Source organism: Solanum pennellii, chromosome 11, assembly GCF_001406875.1.
Source record: "Solanum pennellii chromosome 11, SPENNV200".
Lineage (NCBI taxonomy): Eukaryota > Viridiplantae > Streptophyta > Magnoliopsida > Solanales > Solanaceae > Solanum > Solanum pennellii.
Window position 1 is genome coordinate 44,112,723 of NC_028647.1, and position 22,198 is coordinate 44,134,920.

Consider the following 22,198-nt stretch of genomic DNA (forward strand, 5'->3'; position numbering starts at 1 on the left):
AATCTAGAGTTGTCAATACTGATAACACGATGGGTACAAACAGTATCATTCATTTAAATCCTGCATCACAATTAGCCCTAAAACTAAGTTGTGGTGAGAACTTTGCCACCTAGAAAGTCCAGTTCTCCATGCTTATGTATGTCGACAACCTCTTTGTCTATCTCGGTGGGACCACTCTGGACCCATTCGCACGTTTACCCTAGGCACAAACACATTTCCTAATCCAACCTTTTTAACTTGGTTCCATTAAGACAAACTCATCCAGGATGCCCTTTTGGATTCTATCAAACCCACCATTGCTCCTACTGTTGTTGCCGCTGACTCCGCTAAATTAGCTTGGGATTCTTTACATACCACTTATGAGAACAAATCTCAAACTTGGGTATTTAGTTTGCATGATCACCTTGCCTGTTTCCCTAAAGAATCTCGCTCCATTACTGATTATCTTCATAGTATTTGGTCTTTTTCGGATGAGTTAGCGACTATTGCTTCTGTTGTGTCGAATCCTTAACTAATCGTCAAAATACTCAGTGGTCTAGGTTTTGAGTTTCGTGAGATCTCTACTACCATGCGTGCACATGATACGGCTATCTCCTATGAGGAATTTTTGAAAAACTACTGCACTATAAACTTTTCCTTCGTCATGAGGTTGCTATGAAACTGTCTAGTCCTATCACTGTTGCAGTTGCTAATACCACCAAATCCTATACCAATAATCGCAACAATGGCAGCCAAACAAACAATTCTCAACAATGGCAGTCCAATTCACGTCCAAATACTCCACCACAATGGCAGTCGGATTCAAATCAAAACAATGTTACTCAATGCAAACTATGTAATTGGATTGGCCACACCGCCAATATATGCCACTCGAAGTCTCCAATCACTTTGAAGCCAAAGCCAATTATGCAGTTGGTTTAACTACTGCAACCGACCCTTGGATAATTGATTCAGGAGCCACCCATCACATCACAACAAAGTCAGACAATTTAAAACCATACCATGGTAACAATGATGTATCCATGGGTAATGGTAACAAAATTCCCATCTCTCACACTGGTTGTACTCAATAATATGCATCAAACAATGTTTTCAAGCTAACCTACACTTTTTGTGCCCCTTCTATCAAATGCAAACTTCTATTTGTTTCTAAATTTTGTCAAGACTTTTTTCCTTCTAAGGTCTGATGACTTTTTTCCTTTTGAATTTTTTGTTAAAAATTTTAAAATGCGGAAACTGCTGGTGCACGTCCAGACCAACAGCGGACTATATAAGTGTCGTGTCTCACATCCTCAAGCTCAGGTGACTGCATCATCCATTCTTCTCACTACTTGGCAGCAACATCTCTGTTATCCTCACTGTAGAGTTCATAGGTTTATTTTACATAAATTATCACTACCATTTCATGATCGAAACAAATTCTTCCATTGCAATTCCTCTTTATCTAATTAAGCCAATCGGCATCCTTTTACTCAATTATCACTGTGTAGTTCTAAACCGCTTCAAATTATTTTTAGTGATTTATAGGGGACACTTTTTCATATATTCATTCTTGTCTTGTCCTTTAGCCTTCGTAGCTGAAAAACAAGAAATCTCATCAGAATAGGGCATAATTAAGCATTGAGAATACTAATTGTTGAACTAAAATGAGTATTAATCTACCATTGATCAACACCCCTAAATTAAAATTTTGTTTGTCCTCAAGTAAATCAAGAACACAATTAGGTCAACAATGGTGTTAATAGCATGTCTCAATGATATCTAACATTCAAGTGACCTCTCAACACTACTCTCGAGCATATGCAACACTCAATCATGATAAAAAATCTTCAAATGATGACTAAGCGGTATCAATCCACATTCAAGCGTACAAATGCTTCCTTTCTAATGCAAAACCATGGTTGAATTAATGAATTCAAGTTTCCTCAAATCAACAAAAATTCCATTCTATCACAAACCAAATCAATAAAGTCGTTAGGAATTGATACAAATCTCACTCTCCATAAGGAAATACATACAAGTTTCATCCTACATGTTTGCCCATATTTTCAATCATCAATCAACCTAGTTCATGCAAAATCTCAAAGGTCTTTTTAGGCTTGTAATGAGGTTGAGGGTTAAGGTTATGGTCAATTTGTCTTAGTGACTTCACCTTTCAAAGCATTTTTGTACTCATCTTCACCTCTATTCAAGTGCTTTCCATTCGTTTTACTTGGAGAAACAAAACTCAATTTTTTCATTCAATTTATTTGACACTCCTTTTATTTCATTACACTTCCCTTTTTTAAATAAATTTTAAAACTTTTGCTCATTATCTTTTTTTTTTATTTTATATATATAAGGAGGTTGTCATTCTTTTTCTAACAAACTTTAAAGTTGAGTCTCACTTTTCTTCTCTTTCCACTTGAATTTCTTTCCTTCTTTTTTCCACACCCCCAACTGGGGATTTTGGTCTCTATTCAAGTAAACCAATTCTTAGAAAAAAGTCCTACGGTTGTGGAGTTAGGGACAAGTTATCTCATTAGGTTTCAAGAATGGTTAACAACAAATGGTTTAGACTTAAATGGTACCAAGATGTTTGGAGACCCTCACATGGTAGTCACAAAAGGTATAAACATTTGGGTTTCCTCTAAAAATTTGTGCCCAAGATCATTTCTTTCATTCATCACCACATCTAACAAATTAGACTAACAAGGAAAATTCTAGGATTCAACAAGCATGCTTTCAAGTAGTACCTAACCACACATGGCGGTTCATAAACAATTATTTAGCACAACTATACAAAATAAAAAGGTTGTGTGCGATGTTCATTGCAAGGCTCATATTTATATGCAGCTAGTCAAAACAACAATCAAAAAGATCATTCAAAATCAAAGCCACACCGATCTTCTTAAAACATTCACACAAAACATATTTTTCATCATAACCACTATCAAAGACGTCGATATTTGCCACAAAAGATCCTCTAACGTCATCAAAGAAAAATAAGCATTTCAACAACTACAAAACGCATGGGGTAAAAAGTGGAGAGAGAAAAAACGAATCAATCCATAAACTATCATAACCCTAAACCCTAAACCCTAAACCCAAAAATAAAATAATACAAATGTGTCAAAATAAAGTTGAAAATAACAAAATGTATTTATAAAGAGGAATATAGGCACAGTTCCCTCACCCCACAGAAATAAAATAAAAGTGTCCTCAATGCGATAAATATATAATTACGGGAGGAGAGTGACATATAAAGATCCCTTGACATGCTATGCATGTGAATTGCTCTATCTAGAGTGTTGGAGGGGCTAAATAGAAGCACGAGGCAGCATACTCGCATCACCTTAGGCATCATTGCCTACCACATCTTTAGGAAGAATGGTGAAGTCTGAAGAAACTCCACTAGCTCTAACTACTGAAATCCCAAAACGACATTTCTTTAATGTCACATGCACTATCGACTCCTCTATAGCATGAAGCTCTGTCACCATCTCAACGGTCTATCGCTCATCCACTCGAAAAAAAATCATCCTCATAAGTTTCCTTCTCTTCCTCATCAACAACCTCATCAACTCTATTGTTAGGTTTATCAGCCATATCTCTAGGTGCATCAACACTAACCTCGAAAGAAGGGAAAATCTGAGGCACATTATGTAAGGGGACTTCTCCCCATATAATGAAAATATAAGTGGAATGTTGCTAATCTACTTCAGCCCGAAACACAGAAATCTCTCCCCTCAACTTAGTTAACTCACTGGATTGACCCTCACACTTCTCCCTCCCCTACATCCTAGCGGTGAGATTTTCTTATGTCTCTCTCTATGATGCTACAGTGTTCTGAAATTGCACCATCTGGCCTCTTACTAGCAGCAATACATTCTCAATGGCCCTCTCAATAAACTTGGGCAGCTCACTCTATACACGAGATGCTCTCACATCAACCGAATATGTAAGGTTTCTAGTAGATCATTGTCTGGGTCAATGGAGGTCAGCATACCGAGGCAGGTGCACCAGATGTAGAGGTTGAATGTAAAGAGAAAGGTTGAGTGGTACCTAATGGCTCCATTAAAGGATCATGTTATAGCCTTAGCCTCAAGGCTAGTAGGGTCTAACACAAGGGTAATGTCTGGCAGTGGCAAATTTTGCCTCACCGCATCATCTATCATGTATTGTGATTGAATCCTCTTAATATCATTAGAGGAGGTGGGTGTGACCCTAACATCAGTCCTCTCCCAATAAGACATTGTTATAACACTCAAACAACTTTATAAAACTAATTCAAAATATGAGAATTCTTAGTCAATAAAGTATTCCCAACTTAGAGCCGGGGTCAAATCTAACAGTGTGCAGACAATTCTATCCAGAATCTAAATCAATTCATTTGTAGCAATGAGAACAATGTGTGAATTATTCAAATAAATTTACAAAAAGGGTTTTGTTATCAATGGTCACAATCAAACTAGGGATTAGTAACAAGTAATCAGGGGCGGCTCAACGTAATTGGGGGCCTGAAGCGAAATTTCAATTTGCGGCCTAATATAAAATATACTTTATTTGCGTATTTATTTAAAATTTATTTTTTTACACTATTTATATGGAAATTCTCAGTATTTAATATTATCAATTACTGGTTTTAGGTAAGATTTTATCAATTCAACATTGAAAAACATCCTTTAAGTGAGGCAATTATTATATGTATTGTTAACATAGTTTTATAAGTAAAAGTTGATAAATATTAAATAAATACAAGAGTAAGAACCATGAATTTGACAGAAGAAGTTGATGACTTGGTAGACCTCATTTTAATATGCTTATACTCTAGTAATGCTTGCAACTAAAAGTTAAAAAGAAATAAAAAAGAATTTGTAATTCACCTTTTCCAACACTTTTCACTATTAATTCTTATTTTTTTTAAAAAGTACAAAAGATGTTAAAGTGGATAAAATAATTTATTTTATTAAATATTATATTTCATATCATAAATAATTAATTTTTTTATAAAAATTTTAACACATAATTTGATCTTAACAAAAATTTGGGGCCCCCAAAATTTAGGGGCTTAAGGCAAAGGCCTTAAATGGCCAAAGCATAGAGCTGCCCCTGCAAGTAATTAAGGCTGTGGGGATTAAAAATCGTTGTCATATAGGGGTAATTTAGTTGCTCTATAGTACTTAACACTAATGAATACGTTCGGTAATCTTCAATGAAAGTAATCTTCTTTTGATCTCATAGCTTCAATTCATGGAAACTCGTGTTGCTCTCATCTATGTGCATAACTAAACAACTCAAAGCCTTACACTATTCTCTCTTCTTATGCAGAAATAGGGAAAATATATCCAACCCATATTCTCATTTCAAACAAATTACAGACATCAAATCTAAATTGAAAATATCGAATTAATTACTCACTCCAATTAATATCTTTCGAGAATCAATGGAAGATTGGAAGAAGGAATTAATTGAAACCTTAACAATAAATTAACCCCATGCTAATTATCCCAAATCCATGTATCAACAACAACAAAACACAGCATAATACATAAGTTGGTGGGGCCAATATGTTGTGTAGAGCTAAAAAATATTGAAGGCATTCCATAAATCAATGCGATAATAATACTTTATAATTATTTATAAATTAAATAAAATGACTTGCTTAGATTTTTCATATATAAAAATGAAAATTTCTTGTAAAATAAATATCAAAAATAAATTTGTAAAGGGCTAGAAAATAAAATCTCAATTTCTTCATAAGTTGTAACAAGAAATATAATCTCAAAAGACTTGTCGACGGGAAAACTTTATCAAATTTAAATTTTCAAGAATTTCATATTATATTACAATAAAAAAATAAATAAACACGTCCTCTTTGTGAGCCCATGACCTTAATCATAAAAAATAGATGACAAAAATATTTACAGAATCAGTTTATGATTTGTCGAGCCTATGTTGACATATCCTCCCGCCAACCAATCAACATTAAATAATTTTCTACTCGATTCAAATTAAAGTGTAAATATAATCTTCAGTATTGATATAAGACATTACTTCTTCAAATATAAAATAAACAAAATTATAATATCTCACAATTTGAAATAACCGGAAAGAAGCTAAGCATTGGAAATAGTGAATTTTTGGAATGAATGGAAATCTGGAAATTTGCTTCAGTTACCAAAAAATGAGTTTTTGATCAACTTCAAACGGCCATAACATATAGATGAGGATGATTTAGGTGCATTTTAGATATGATTGGGAAGCACTCGAAATGATATATCCGACGCCGCTAAGTTTGTGTGATTCCAATATCGTATGAGTGAATTATGACCTTTGGAAGTTTGGCTGTTGAAATAAGAAAATTCTGGAAACCGGATTTTAGAAGGGTAGTTTGGTCTTTTACTTACCCAACTTAATTAACTAATTTTTCGGACTTTAATTGGGGTAAAGTCATTCTTTAGTCAGCTTAGAGAAGTGAATTCTAAGCTAGGGTTTGAAGAGAAGAGAAAAGAGGAGAAAAGGAAAGAAAGTTCAAGATTCGTCAAGAATGTTCAAGAATCACGGTTGATCTCTACACGGTATGTGAGCATCCATAGTGTTGTGTTCATCCACCCATACACATATAATGATTTATTCAATGTAGTTTCATTCTTAAAATTTAAGAATTTTAGTTCTTGATGAGCTCTTGATAAAGTGTTATGGAAGTTTTTTTATTGGTTAAGTTTTGATGTTAAGATTCTACTTTAGTCAACTTTAGACGAACATATCTATTAGAATATTAAGAGGAGAAAAGGGTTTGATTTACCCCTGAACTTTATGATTTGGAGCTAATATACCCTCCGTTGAAAAAATGGCCCATATATGCCCCTGCCGTTATAGAAATAGCTCATATATGCCCTTTTACTTAATAGACGAATGTTTAATAAATTAAAAATTCATTTCTTTATGCTTTAATCTGAAAAAATTCCACGTGGCTCTTAAGATACCCCACCTAATTAATTTTTACCGACCCGATCCAATTGAAAACAAGAAACCCCCCCCCCCCCCACTTAAATAAACCTAACCCATTTCATTCCATGGTCTCCACTCTCCACTTCAACAAGAAAAAATTCAAAATCTTGTTAGGGTTCAGTGAGCTCTAAACTGGCGTCCATCAATTTCGATATCGTTCAAAGTCTTATGTAAGTTTAAGGATCTTTCGTGTTAAAATGTATGGTAAAATGTAAGAAAAGTGTAACTGCGTTTACTTATGTGCATTTTCCCCTTAACATTCTGTCTATGGAAGGTTTATTTTCTTACTTTAATACATGAGTTTATCTCTATGAATGCAAAGATGGAATCTTTGTTGGTCCCCAAATAGTTATTGTCTCTTTAGGATTTTAAAATTTGTTTTTCAGTTGGTTGGTGTTAAATGCTAAGGTGGTCCCTATTATTTCTAAGTTATATGCTTGTTGCATGTGTCATTTTAAAGGATGATTAAAGAAGAGGATATTGTTTTCAACTACGGGGGCAATTGGGTAATTCTTTCAAAGCTGGAATACAATATAATATTTCAGCACACCTTTATTATGATACTAGCTTAGTTTTTTATGATGATTTGTGTGAAGCTTTTACTTCCAAATTTGGATTTAGGGAAGTTCAAAAATTGTTGGTCACTGGTCCATCTAGTACTTATTATGTTATTGAAGATAATGATGGAATGAAGGATCTTCAATATTTATTTTCAAGGATTTCAAGGTGATAATTTTTTATGCTATAGATGCTCATGAATTGAGAGTTTTTGCCACAAATATCATATATCATACCGAATCATATTTTGTGGATGTTGAAGCTGCTACTGAATGTGATTATAGTGATGTGGAGGATGATATTCTTTATGAAATGGGCGACAATTGTGAAATTGTTGAATATAATGCTAAAGTGCTTCAATGTTATGAACATAAAAAAGAGAGAGTTGTGAGTGATGGACTTGAAAAGTTTAAGTAATTAGAAATCGGTATGACCTTTAAGACTATACAAGAAGCTAGGCAGGTTGTCAGTTTTTATGCTATGGCTAACAAAAAGAAGTTGAAACAAAAAAAAAAATAATACAAAAAGAATTAGGTATGAGTGTTATGATGGTTGTCTCTTTACTCTTCTCATATCTAAGGATGGAAAATCAGCAATATTTAAGGTTAAAAAATTGAAGCCTAAGCATACTTGTGGTGATTCTTTTGTTAATCCATTGTCAACTTATCATACCTTGACTGTTTAATTTAAGGATGAAGTTTAAAATGATCCAATATACCCTATCAAAGATATGAGAGGAATTCTTGGGGAAAAAAAGAGCCAAAACAAGGGCTCCTGATAAGTAGGGAGGAAGTTTCAAAGATGACTACAATAGGATTGAAGCTTACGGTCAAGAACTTAGACAATCAATCCAGGATCTGATGTGGTAATTAATATCTCTAAAGATGCACTTGAATAAGTTATAAGAAGGTTTTTGAGAATGTACATTTGCTTCAAGGATGGATAGAAAATTTTGAGACCTATAATTGGTTTAAATGGAACGTTTCTCAAAGGAAAATGTAAGGGAAAACTATTAGTAGCTGTTGGGCAAGACTCAATGAATCATTTCTACCCAATAGCTTGGGCGGTGGTGGAAAAGGAAAACAAAGGAAAATGGACATGGTTTAGTCAGTTGTTGGGGATTTCGTTAGAGCTTAAAATTGGTGAAACTGTGATATTTATGTCTGATATGTCTTTATCTTTTTTCTTACTGTCATTTGTTTCTTTTCGATTTTTAGGGCCTTTTGGATGTTGTAGCTGATGTTCTTCCAGAAGCACACCACAGGTTTGGTATGAGGCATATAGAATCTAACTAGTGCAAGAAACGGCGGAGTGGTGAAGAGAAAAAATTGATGTGGTGGTGTGCATGGAGTACCTATGAAGAAGAATTCAAAGACACTTTGAAGGTGTTAGGAAAGGTGGATGATGATTCAGCTAGTGATATTCTTCATTTTCCTGTAATTAAATGGTGTAGGGCATATTTTGATACTCAATGTAAGAATCTGATGGTAGACAATAACTTCACCGAGTCTTTTAACAGTTGGATACTTGACGAGAGACATATACCAATCATCAAAATTTTGGAGGAAATAAGAGTGAAGGCGATGAATATGTTGGTGAAAAATGAAAAAATGGACAGAAAATGGAAAAATGATATCAGTCCAACGGCTATGAAATTGTACAATGACTATAGATTAATGGCTACCAATTGTACAGTTGAGTTCAATAGAGATTATGGTTATGAAGTGAAAGATAAAGACACGGACACACATACAGTGAATTTGGAGTTGAAGAAATGCACTTGTAGATTATGGGACTTAGGTGGAATACCATGTCACCATGCCAACAAGGAACTTTAGCATAAAAAAACGGAACCATTGGAAGAGGTTCATTACTGGTACAGAAAAGAGGCTTATTTGTTAGCGTACAAGCACAAATTGCAACCAGTTAGGGGTTCTGAATTCCGGAAAGTCGACCCTGATCAAGCAATGGAACCTCCAGAAATGGTAAAACTTGTTGGCGGACCCAAGATGAAAAGAAATAGAGAGAATAATGAGGCAAGTTTGAGAAAGGGAGCATGGAAGCTGTCAAGAAAAGGAACTCTAATGAGATGCAACAAGTGTGCTGATTTCAATCACAATGCTAAGGGATGTTATTAGGTAATCTCTCTTAGTTTTTTCTTTTAGTTAAAGGTGTTCGTTTTTGTCAATCACAACAATTTTTTTGGGTTGAAGGACCATGAAGAAGGTGAGAGTTCACACAAAATAAATAAGAAAGCAAGCAGTCAAAAGTCGAGGAGTCGAGCAAGAAAAAACTCTACATGTAGTGCCACTTTAGAGTATGCGACAGAAGCTTCACCCTAACATTTTCAGACACAATAGTCTACTGTATATGGTCCTGAGATCGGGAATGAAGATGATCCAACATTGCGACCAATGGTAATTTTTGAGAGAGAAACAAGGATGAAAAAGAGGTCTCGAATATTTGAAGGAATAAGAAGCAGGAAGATTGTTTTTAAAGAGATGCAAGAGGAATGTCGACCCCTTTGGATCTACCATATTCACCAAAGAAGACTACTTGGCAGGTAAAGAAAGCGGTCAGGACTGGTTAGTTACAAGCTGAAGTAAGGAAGAAAAGAGTGAAGCAAATGGCAATGAAGGGCAGACAACTCGTGGATACTGATGATGATCTAGTTTAGAAGTCATTGTGTGGTTGATAATTTTTTGACATTAGGTGGTTATTTTGGATAGTATAATATGATGTAAATCCAAACAATTTATTTTGTTGCGAACCATATATTAGATATTTTTGGTTGGTTTAACCACCAGAATCTTCTTTTGTTGGTAACTTGTGTTAAGATAATGTTATGAAAATTGAGAATTGTGTTCTTACGGTGTTGTATAAAATAAGTCAATCTTTTAAAGTTCCATGTTAAGCTGTGTAGTAACAAGATGTGTATTATCATGGAAAAAAATAGGATTTACAGTATTTCTTCTGTAAGCAAAAAGGAAAATCCAAGATTGAAGAGCTTTTCTTCCATAAGACAAAAGAAGACAAAATGCACTATGCAACATGAAGCAATGAGCCTTTCTTTCACCACAATCTCAGGAAAAAACGATAGAATTAGACTGATTATGTCACTCAGAAGAGTACATTATACACACAAACAAGTTAAAAACGACAACCAAGAGATATGCCAGGACAATGGGGTTGACTGATTATTAGTTCTAGTTATTCCTAGAGGGATATGGAGTTTCTGGCGATCAGAAATGTCCCTACTGATGATCTAGCCCCCTTTTATCAAAACAAAGGTCCAAAATGTCAGAGCTGAATTCAGGACACTGGGATGTATTTTACCAATGTTTTTTCTACGCTTCTACATCATGCTCCGTACTTTAGAGCCTTCAAAAGCTTGAATGCCACTTCATGTAGAAATATATTTGTTGGAATCACAAAGTTTGCGCCATGCTGGTTGAAAGATGAGAATGCAAAATATCAGGATCTTCAATTTAGATGTTAGCAGAGAATAACTCTTGCGATAACACCAAATTTGAAGGTATTTTATGTGATAGAATTACATAGTAGAGATCAAGCGCAAAATCAAGGATACTACGAGTAATGACGCTCAAATGTTGGGAAGCTGGTGCAAGTACTGCACATTGTAAAATACACGCAAAAACGTTCTTGAATTTCTGCTGGCTACTCTATACGGTTTAATAAATTAGGAGAAACTTTAAGTGTTAAAGATGCCTCGTGCATTTCAAAGGAATAAGATTATAGAAGAGCCATAAGACATTCTCCTTAGTTGTGTCATCAAATTTCTGAGCAGTGAAGGAACTTGTTAACGATTTGATATATTCTGCTCTAAAAATAAGCTAGAAATCTTGAACAGTGCCATTATTTGCAAACACTAATTTTCATTTGGGATTGGAAAGGAGAAGACACAAGTATCTAACTTGTAAATATTTAAAACAGAGTTAAAATTGGGTCGTGATTTTCCTTCTTTAATTGCATAAATATGACGAGGGAAAATAAGAGAAAGTTTAGAGTTACATTCTTGTCTACTGTCAGCAATAGAAAATGTGGAATCATCAGACTCACGAACAACGCCATAGCTCAAAAAAGCTGACATGTTTTTGATTTTTTTTTCTTGTTGAACGGGAGAGTGGAGACCATAGAATGAAAGGGGTTAGGTTTATTTAAGTGGGTGGGGTTTTCTTGTTTTCAATTGGGTCGGGTCGGTAAAAATTAATCAAGTGGGGTATTTTAAGGGCCACATGGAATTTTCTCATACTAAAGCATAAAAATAAATTTTTAATTTATTAAATAATGGTCTGTTAAGTGAAAAGGGCATATATGAGCCAATTCTTTAACGACAGGGGCATATATAGGCCATTTTTTAAATGGAGGGTATATCAGCTCCAAATCATAAAGTTCAGGGGTAAATCAGACCCTTTTCCCTATTAAGAGTTACGTGAAGCATAACCTATCACACTAAATATAATTTAATCTATCTTCCAACGTCACCAATTTTGCGTCAATCCAATTTATGAGTAAAAAGTTAAGACTATTTTAATAACATATATAGTGTTGTTAGGAATTAACCGACGGGAAAATATTAAAAAGGGTTGTTTTTGTTTTTTTACCTCCAAAAAAATCCTAACGAATTTCTTGACTAATAAGAGGTTCAAATAATCAGATTTTCATATTTACTAATGAAAATCATAATTTTTGGCCATAGAGATTTCAAGAAACTAATTCAAGAATCTTAAGAAAGTTTTTCTTCATTGTTTACATTCAAGCTAGGGTTTCAAAATTTCTATTCAAGTTCTTACCCAAGAATCTTCAAGAACCTTGTTATTTCTATCTAAAATCATTCCTAAACATCGTGAGATCTTTTCCATCACAAATCATGATCCTTGAGTTCATGATTCAATTAAAGAAAAGTCAAGAAGCTAAAAGTCAAGTCAAGAAGTCAATAATTAAGTCAGGATAAATTTTAAATCTTTTCAAAAGTCTTTTCCAAACATTTCAACTTGTTTTTAGGCTTTAGTTTCAAAGTTGAGCAAAAAATTCATATTTGAAATTCTTTTCTTTAAAGAAGTTACAAAGTATTCCTAAGAAGTTTTAAATGTTTTTCACATTTATATAAGAATGAAAATAGAGATTTCCAAAGAGCCTTTGAGTTAGTTTTCAGAAAAGCATAATTGCTTTCACAATTAAGCAAGAGGAGAAACTTTGATTTCCAAGATTGCTTTTGAGCTAAGTTGTGGAATTATCTCAAGTCACAGAAAGAAGTATGCTTTTAAATGTATGAGCTAGTATCTTATTTTGTGAATAGTATTTAACACAGATATGAAGGAGAGTTCAGATAACTCACAGTCCCCATAAACCATGTAGTCATCATGAGTAGAAAGGAATCATATTATCTTTAAATGAAAAAGATAATATTCTATAGGGGTTGCAGAAAAGATTAAAAAAATTTATTTATATTGATAAATAGAAAGAATACCATAAATGTCTTAAGCTTTTACATTAAATATTTGAGGGTTATGAATATAAAAAAACATGTCAGATGCATATTATTGAAAATATAAAGAAAATAGGTACGCAAATACGAGTTAGGATGGTGAAATGTGAAGCAAATAACAAAAAAAAAAAGATAAAATGTAAATATCTTTTCAGAGGTGGCTCGACAATGTTTAAAAAAAGAGATGTGTCTTAGGACCCAAATTTAAGGGGCCTCATTTTTTATAATAATAGGTTATAAGTTATTATCTTTTAAACAAATATTGAATACTATTCATGAAAAAAGAAGGGATTACTAGAAGAAATTTGACTTATTTAGAGTATTATATCTAATGAGAAATAATTTAAAATGAGAATGGTTATATTATCCGATGAAAATGAGAAGAAATCAATCACATAAGAGTTATTAACAATTTAAGTTTAAGACCCATTTGATTTTTGTTTTAGGCCACTAATACGCTTGAGCCGCCCCTGTATCATTTAATTATTACTATCGCATGTGGGATGAAAAAACATGTACCCTTATTTACTTTATCATAAATTATTATTTATTTGTTCTTTGATATGCAAAACAAACTGATAAATTCTTATTTACTTTATCATGTTGAAGTAACTTGTAAGCTTAAACATTTGAAAATAGTGCAAGTTGTCGACAACAAATACTAAAACTAATCAACAATTTTTCCAAAATACATGATTGCAATTAACACATAAAATATCATTTAAAGTATTATCACTACCTCCATAATTATACGCCAAAAATAATATTTGTAATATCATGTGAATGTGAAAAGCCTTACAATTTCCAAATAAACCTATGCTAATTTCATATCTAAGAAGAACTTGTTTTTGCGTGCGTTGTCTAATGGGTAAACAAAGATTATTTTGAAACAAAAATAAGTATTTGTCTGTTTATTGTTGTCCTCACAAGCCACAACTTTTCATTATCTCAATCATTACATTACAAAAATAACTAAGTAATAAATTATAATAATACAGATTTAACATGAGTGATTAAGTGATTTATGAATAATTTTTTTTACACATCATAATTATTTTTAAATTGAAAAAAGATAAAAAGATAAAAAAAGGATAATTCCAATTGAAGGTTAGATGTGTCACATCACCTTGTCTATAGTTAATTTGATATTATATATTGATTGTTGCAAATGAAATACCAAACCTTATGTAAAGTATTTAAACCAGATCATTTGTATGGAAAAATTATATCTTAATGTTGGACCTATGCTCATCTAGTAAATCGCTTATATAAGTAATAAATTCATAGAGAACTCTAAAATGAAATAAAAGAGAAATACAATTAATCAACGTATAATAAAACAAAAGTGAGTTTATTTAATAAATTCATCAAGAAGAGGGAAAAAACGAACTAGAAGAGAAAAAAAAGAAGATAAAATACACTAGAACAAAAAACTATGGATATATAGAAGGTCATAGGAAGCATTACAATATAATGCTAGATAAATCAAGCATTTTTTTTGTCCTCGGCCTCGGTCTTGTCCTCCTCGTCGGCCTCATAACCATCTTTTTCCTTCGTGGTTTTCTCTTTATTCTTTGTTCTTCTTCTTTTTTCTCTAAGCTAGAAGTAGGCGGGGTATCACCATTGTATCATCATCGTCATGTTCTTTCGCATCATGATCTGAATCATTCTCAAAAAAGGCATCATAATCGTGATTAGGATCAGAATCATTATACACATAGTCTTACATGGTGTTAATGATGATATTAAGAAAATAAATTTTGCTAAGAATGAATTTTATTTTTGCTGTTTGAAAGATGACTTTTATTTTTTGTTGTTTGAAAGATGATATTTAGAAATAGTAGAATGTAATTTTATAATCAGATTGATAAGAATGAACGGGTAAGATTACTATAAATGAATAATTTTTTTTGTCATAGATATATTCGATAAAAATATCAATCGTGATATTCTATCTCTTTTAATAATTCTTTTAACTTTCCATACAAAATTTATCTCAAAGTATTGATAAAGATACATTTCAATATAAGTGCAAAACAATCTATATATATATTTTCTATTTAAATTTGAACAATAAAAAATAAACATCAAAGAAACATTAGAACGAAATAATAGTGAAATTTAGAAGTTGTACTTAGAATGCATGGTGGATTATAATTATTGTAAGACACATCCTCTTTGTTTTACTTGCCTCAAATTCAAATATATCATTTTATTAATGATTTAAGCAAATATCATTGAATTGTGAAAATTCAACTTATCATTAGACCTTCATTTGAGTATTCTACTATTTTAAGTATTCATGACTTAAATTTTTTTTAAAAAAAAGAAAAACTACAAAACAATAAGAAACTACACTTTTGTTAGAAAAAATAATAACTGTCTGTCATACGGTAAGAAATAATTTGAAAAAGTTAAACTACCTGTTGTAAATTGTATGTATTATAGTGAATGTTTATCATGTGGAGTCCTTTTAGGATATGGTTAAGAGTCCTACTTGGGGACCAAGTTAGATTTCCTCTATAAATAGAGGACTCCTCTTCATTGTAAAGTCATTCATCAAGAGGAATAATAAGTATTCTCTTCTCTTCTCTCTAGTTTCTTCTTCTTATTCTATAGTTTCATAACACGTTATCAGCATGAGACTCTACTTTCTCAAAAAGTGAAGGTAAGGTTTGAAGAATTAATAAGGTATTGTTTATTCTTTTGTTTTTAAGTTTAATGGTCAATCTTACAAAACTAGAGTTCATTGCCCTTCAAAGTTCGGGCAGGAACTACCTCTCATGGGTGTTGGATGTTGAAATCCACCTTCATGCAAAAGGTCTTGGAGACACCATGAAAGAAGAAAATAAGGCAACAAAGCAAAATTGTGCACGAGCGATGATATTTTTGCGTTATCATCTTGACGAGATTTTGAAAATCGAATATCTGACAGTAAAAGATCCACTTGTTTTGTGGAAAAACGTAAAAGAAAGATAATACCACTTGAAGATGGTCATACATACAAAGGCACGATATGATTGGATGCATCTAACGAACGCTACAAGACTTTAAGTTTATACATGAATATAATTCTGCCATTTTTAAAATTACTTCTCAGTTAAAATTATGTGGAGAAACGGTTAGTGATATTGATATGTTGGAAAAGACGTTCTCCACTTTTCATGCCTCGAATGTGCTCTTGCAGCAACAGTATCGAGAGAGGTTTTAAAAAGTATTGTTAACTAATTTCTCATCTTCTTTTGGCTGAGAAAAATAATGATTTGTTAATGAAAAATCATGTGAATCGACCTACTGTATCTAAACTACTTCTTCAAGTGAATGAGGCGTATGTCCGCCATACTAGGCATGGAAAAGGAAGTGGCCCCAATCGTGGTCGTGGTCGTGATTATGGTCAAGAACGTAATGCTTTTCCTAGTGTTAATCATTCATCAAATAAAAAGGAAAAAAAGAAAGGATGCGAAACGTGAAGCAACTAGGGAAGGTTGTTTTTGATGTGGTGGAAGAGGTCATTATGCACGTGATTGTCGTACTCTCAAACACTGGGTTGAGCTTTATCAAGAATCGCTAGAGAAAAAAGAATAAAAATCTGAGGCAAATTTTATCTCTGAGAATCAAGTTGACATCACACACTTGGATGTAGCAGATTTCTTCGCACATCCTGAAGGAATGATATATCACTTAATTGGTGATGGTTCTGTGAACATGGAAGAGTGATTTTTTATGGTAGTAGTTATTAAAATATTTCATGTAATGATAGTTGTTTACCTAAGTATTATTATTTTAAATTAGTTTAATCATATTTTTGTAGTTCATTAGTTTGTTCCATCTTAAATAAATAATATATAATTTTTATTGATTTATTTATATGATTCTGATATAATAGTGTTAGTCAACTACTAAACTTTATCATGTGTTTGTATTATATAAGGTCTTTAACTTGATCTAATGTTAAAAAACATACCGTCTGCTATTAAATAGAATTTATCATGTATTTGTATTATATTAGGTATTTAACTTGATTTAGTCTTAAAAAATATACAGTCTATTATTAACTAGGATTTGTCATGTGTTTGTATTATATTAGGTCTTTAACTTGATCTAATGTTAAAAATATGTAATCTGTTATTAACTAGGATTAAAGAATGATTTTTATTTATTTTTTCCTAACAGCTCATTTTTTACTTAGATGAAGCAATAAATAAGGCTCAACTTCTAATATTTAATTATTAGTTTATTACTTTGAATAGATTGTACCCTTTTGACAACACTAATATTTAATATATATTTATTTTTGTGTATCTTATTTCATGTGAAGATATGGATAATTCTAAGAACATATTATCGAAATATGAAGACATTTGCTTGATTGATTCTTGTACAATACATACAATATTCAATAATAAGAAATATTTTTCTCATTTATGTATGGGCAAAAATAAATGTTACTACAATTTTCGGTAATACTAATATGATTGAGGGTTTAACAATAGTCATTGTAATTTTGCCCATGGGAACTAAACTCATCATTAATAATTATATGTTTTCTACAAAATCTAAGAGAAACTTGTTGAGTTTAAAGATATCCGTGAAAATGGTTATCATATCCAATCAATGGATGAAATAAATTTTGAATGTCTTTGTATCACAAAGAATGTCTCTGGGCAGACATGTGTTATAGAAAAGTTCCCTGCTTTATCTTTTGGCTTGTATTGGACAAAAATTAGTGCAATTGAGACATATTTTATAGTAAATAAGAAGTTTACTGATTTCAATACATTTGTACTTCGGCATGATCGTCTGGGACATCCTGGGTCTATAATGATGACGAATTATAGAAAATTCGAATGGACATCCATTAAAGGACCTAAAAGTTCTTTTAAATGGTGAATTTTCTTGTACTGCTTGTTATGAAGGCAAGTTAATTGTCAGACCATCACCAATGAAAGTTGAGATTGAGTCCGCTGCATTCTTGGAACGTATGCATGAGGATAATTGTGGACCTATTCACACACCTAGGAGTCACTTAGATACTTTATGGTTCTAATAAATGCTTCTTATAGATTGTCTTATGTCCGCCTATTGTCATCTCGTAACGTGGCATTTGCAAATTTATTGGCACAAATAATAAGGTTAAGGGCACACTTTCCTGATAATCAGATTAAGTCCGTTCGTCTTGATAATGCTGCAGAGTTTTCATCTCAATCATTTAACAGATATTGTTTAGAAATTGTGATAAGATCTGAACACTTTGTTACTCATGTTCATACTTAGAATGGTCTTTCTGAGTCATTAATTAAACGTCTACAATTAACAGCAAGACCATTGCTTATGAAAACTAGGTTGCCCACTTCTGTGTGGGGACATGCAATTTTGCATGCTACAACACTTATTTGTCTCAGACCGATAAGTTATCATAAGGTTTCTCCATTGCAATTGGTTATGGGACAAGAACCTAATATATCCCATCTAAGAATTTTTGAATGTTTTGTACATGTGTCTGTGGCACCACCAAACCGCACTAACATGGGTCCTGAAAGAAGGTTAGGAATATATGTTGTGTTTGAGTCACCCTTTATTATTCGTTATCTTGAACCATTGACTGGAGACATGTTTACTGCTCAATTTTTAGATTTTTGGTTTTGTCACGCCTCGAGCTACCCCCTAGACGCGGACACGGAACCTAGGACCACAAGTGATCCCAAGCTAACCCTGCTGGCATGATCATGAGCATACTAAATATAATAAACTGTTGCGGAAGCTAAATCATACTTAAAATGAAAAGATGGGAAAAACCCATATTATATAACTGAGATATTTGAAAACAATGAGTTTAATACAAAAGAAATATTAACTCAATACTAAGCTGAATCTAACTATGTCTGAAAATAGCCTCTAAACTAGACTAGAAATAGTGGGACAAGCCCCAGCTAAATCTAGCAAAAATTGAAACTAAATGACTAAAGACTGAAATGAAACTCATGACGGTTGTCCTCGGAGAATGAGGACTCACCACTGAATATGCTAAACTGCAGATCGGGAAATCGATCTATGCGTGATCTGGATGCTGAGAACCTGAACCGATATCACGAGAAGATGTAGCGCACGTATGCGTCAGTACTTGAAAGGTACTTAGCATGTAGGATAGAGTAAAGCTGAAATAAAACATAACTGAACATGCACAAAAACAAGTATAATAATTTGAACGAGATGTGCTGATTTCTGAGTTAACTTGATGCAATGACCAATTTATAACATGCTGAAACTGAATACTGAATATATTGATAAATGGTAAATGCAGAGAGTCTGACTGAACTGTGGGAGCTACAAATAACAGATAATAAAACCACATGAGCTAAATGTGGAGTTCAATGTATACGCCCATTCGAGAGGACCCAATATACCCTGCCAAAGGAATAAAGGCATGCTGGCGTGATCACTAAACTGATTGCCCACAGAGGGGACTTACACCCTACTTGGCTAGTAGTTCTGGGACTATTGGGTACGCTAAACCCTAGTCCAGCTCGGTTTTATGCTACTCCCAATGAATTCTGTAAGTTAACTAATTATATCTGAATTTCTGTTAATACTGGATAGCTCAAAACTGAACATGCCAACTGAGAATGAAACAATTAATCTGGTAATTATGCATTTATAACTGAGGCATGTATATCTGAAGTGTCTGAAATATATGACCTAGCATGTGTAATTCAAGAACTAAAGAAATACAAAACTAGGGTTCTGAAATTCATGTGATAATCTGAGTAATAACATGATAATCTGATTGGAACATATAATTAATAAATTCATGAAGTTATATCAAAGGTCTAGAAAACCTAGGTTTATTCATAATAAGAGAATCAAAAACTGACCGAAACTAAGGACCCTATGGGTTAAAGGAACCCACTAGTGAAATCTCACATTCCTGGTGATGAAATCCACGGAAAAATAATTAAGTTTCCGGGCTGGAACTACTGGAGCTTGTGGCATTCTTGAACGAGGCTTCTTGAGTTTTTTTCTCCTCTCTTGCTTCTAACTTTCTAAGTTTTGATTTAATGATTTGACTTGGATATGTTTTAATTATGTTTCTAGGCTTAAACTAACCAAAATATGAAGATTTAGGGTCAAAACAACGTAACTTAGGGTTTAAACGGAGTGAGAAAGGTCAAAAGACCCCTGGGAAGATTTCTGTTGGACCTCACGACGGCCAGGACTGACGCTCCGTCGTGCGCCTGATGCCCCGTCGTTGGGTCCGTCGTGAGGGCCTGTTCAACAGTCCATAACTAAAATTGGCATAACTTTTTACTCGTAGGTCTAATTTTAGCAAGGTTGGTGGCTATGGAATGATAATTCAATTATCTATCTGTGGGTAGGTAATGGAAGACCTAATTTATTTTGTTCTAGGAGTTATGATCATTTTAAGTTGACCCAACTTCATTTCCCTTAAACTGGCTGCAAATTTTCCACGTATGGTCCACCTACGAACCATGTTGGTCATCCATAGCTCTTTTCAGAGAGTGGTTGAAGGGAGTCTTGATCGAAGGTCTCGGACTACGGACCGTAAGTCTGTTGATCGTCCAAGACTTAACCAATTTTTCTAGGCAAAATTTTTTTGGAGTTTCTGATCCCATCGACGGTTGTGAAGGACGGACCGTGGTTCAGGATACGATCCGTCGATGCCACCATGGTAGCACCTACAGATTTTTCTAAATAACTAATTTTTGTTCTGTTTTGGCTACGGGGTGTTACATTATCTTCCCCTTGGGAACATTCGTCATCGAATGAAGACTAAACTAGCTGAAATAGAGGGAGAGACACGCAAACCCCACTACTAAACACTGAGAACTGAGTTCTGACTTAATTGAGTTCTGATTACATGCAATTACGCTAAAAATGAATGTACAAACTGAGGGAACATGATTCTAAAACTGAATTTACGCATGAAAGAATGTAAAACTGAAGTGGAACTATTACCTCATGCAGGAGTGGAATCGGAAGGAAAAAGGTAAGGATACTTGGCTTTCATGGCTGCTTCTGCTTCTCAAGTAGCTCCCTCTACGGACTAACTCCTCCACAAAACCTCAACTGAAGTGACTTCTTTGTTTCTCAACCTTCTAACCTGATGGTCAATAATCTCAACTGGTACATCCTCATAAGAAAGACTATCTTTCACCGCCACACTCTGTAATGGCACTATAGAGGCTAGGTCACCCACGCACTTCTTCAAGAGTGAGATGTAGAAGACCGGATGCACTGCTGCTAATTTTGTTGGCAAATCTTACTCATATGCAAATCTCATCACCCCTTTCATATGTGAGACTTTCAAATTTCATCACCCCTTTCATAGGTGAGACTTTCAGAAAAGCCCAATCGTCAACTTGGAACTCTAGTTCCCTTCCCCTTACATCTGCATAAGATTCCTGACGACTTTGGGATATCTTAAGTCTATCTCTAATGAGTTGCACTTTCTCCACAGCATAAAGGACTGGATCTGGCCCTATCAAAGCTGCTTCACCTACTTCCAACCAACCAACAAGAGATCTACATCTCCGCCCATATAAAGCTTCATAAGGGGCCATTGTTTCACTGCTTCTATCTTTTGTTAATCTACGTGGATCCCTTCGCTAGATACAATGTGACCAAGGAAAGAAACGGATTGCAACCAAAACTCACATTTACTAAACTTAAGCGAATGACTGGCGATCTTTGAGAGTCTGCAGAACAACTCTCAAATGACTTGCATGTTCTTCCTCACTCATAGAGTAAATGAGGATATCATCAATGAAGACGATAACGAACAAGTCTAAGTACTGTTTGAACACTCTGTTCATCAAATCCATGAAAGCTGCAGGATCATTAGTTATTCCAAACGACATAACTATAAATTCATAATGACCATACCGAGTTCTGAAGGCTGTTTTCGGAATGTCACTATCTCTGACTCTAGGTTGATGATCACCCGATCTAAGGTCTATATTTGAGAAATGACTAGAACATGAATTTTGTCAAACAAGTCATCAATCCTGGGAATGGAATACTTGTTCTTGATTGTGACCTTGTTCAACTTTCTATAGTTCATGCACATTCTGAGAGAACCATCTTTCTTCTTTACGAACAATACTGGTGCACCCCATGGTG

General features: G+C 33.6%; 1 pseudogene; it reads left to right on the forward strand.

The window, feature by feature from the left end:
• Positions 1–654: 654 nt before the first annotated feature.
• On the forward strand, positions 655–10,228 carry LOC107003847 (annotated as a pseudogene).
• The last annotated feature ends 11,970 nt before the right edge of the window (positions 10,229–22,198 follow it).